Source organism: Verticillium dahliae, genomic scaffold (genome assembly GCF_000150675.1).
Source record: "Verticillium dahliae VdLs.17 supercont1.30 genomic scaffold, whole genome shotgun sequence".
In the NCBI taxonomy this organism is placed as follows: domain Eukaryota; kingdom Fungi; phylum Ascomycota; class Sordariomycetes; order Glomerellales; family Plectosphaerellaceae; genus Verticillium; species Verticillium dahliae.
The window spans coordinates 224,616-225,330 of NW_009276933.1; positions in this window are offsets into that span (position 1 = coordinate 224,616).

Genomic DNA, 715 nt, shown 5'->3' on the forward strand with positions numbered 1-715 from the left:
GGACTTTGAGAGCCCAGTCCTCTCGCCCTTTTCCCCCTTTGACTTTTTTTTTCCCTTTGTGTTGAGATGTGACCCCCCCTCCCCTTTGCCTTTCGCAAAGCGGCGTGGCGCTAACGGCTCCTCCAAACGCCTGTTCTTCGAATCGGGGGATTTCTGACGACAGTGGGCTTCTCGAAGGAATCGCCCGTCTGCTCTACGGGCCACTAATTGATTGACCGACCGCCTTTCGGCCGTGCGATCCGATCCCCTGGGTGTAGGTAAGGGACGGCCGATGTTTTCCTGGAAAAAAAAAAATTCCCATGTGAACTGAAATAATCGTGTGTCCCTTCCACTTTGCAAGGGGGAGCTCCGGCCCAGCCAGTGCCCAAATGGGCGCTATTGCCGTGTACCGTGCCCTTGTCCGTCCTTCAGTTGGATGGCAACGACCCGCATCCGACCTTCCATCACCCATCATCTCCATCTACATCCGCTGCTGGCCGTCGAGAGCAGACAAGGTGCCAGGAGCTCTTGTCATGTCGCTCGGGTTTTTCGACAAGTCTGCTCATGCAGGCAACTCGCTCCCACGGGAACCATACTTCTAGATTCAATGTCCTTGCGGCCTTCCTTTGTGCCGCACTGACGCAGCCACCCTGCAAGTTGGAGCATATGCCAAGCTAGATGCCAATCCCCCCCCTCTTCTCAGCACGATCCGTAGAGCCTCATCGACATGACATGG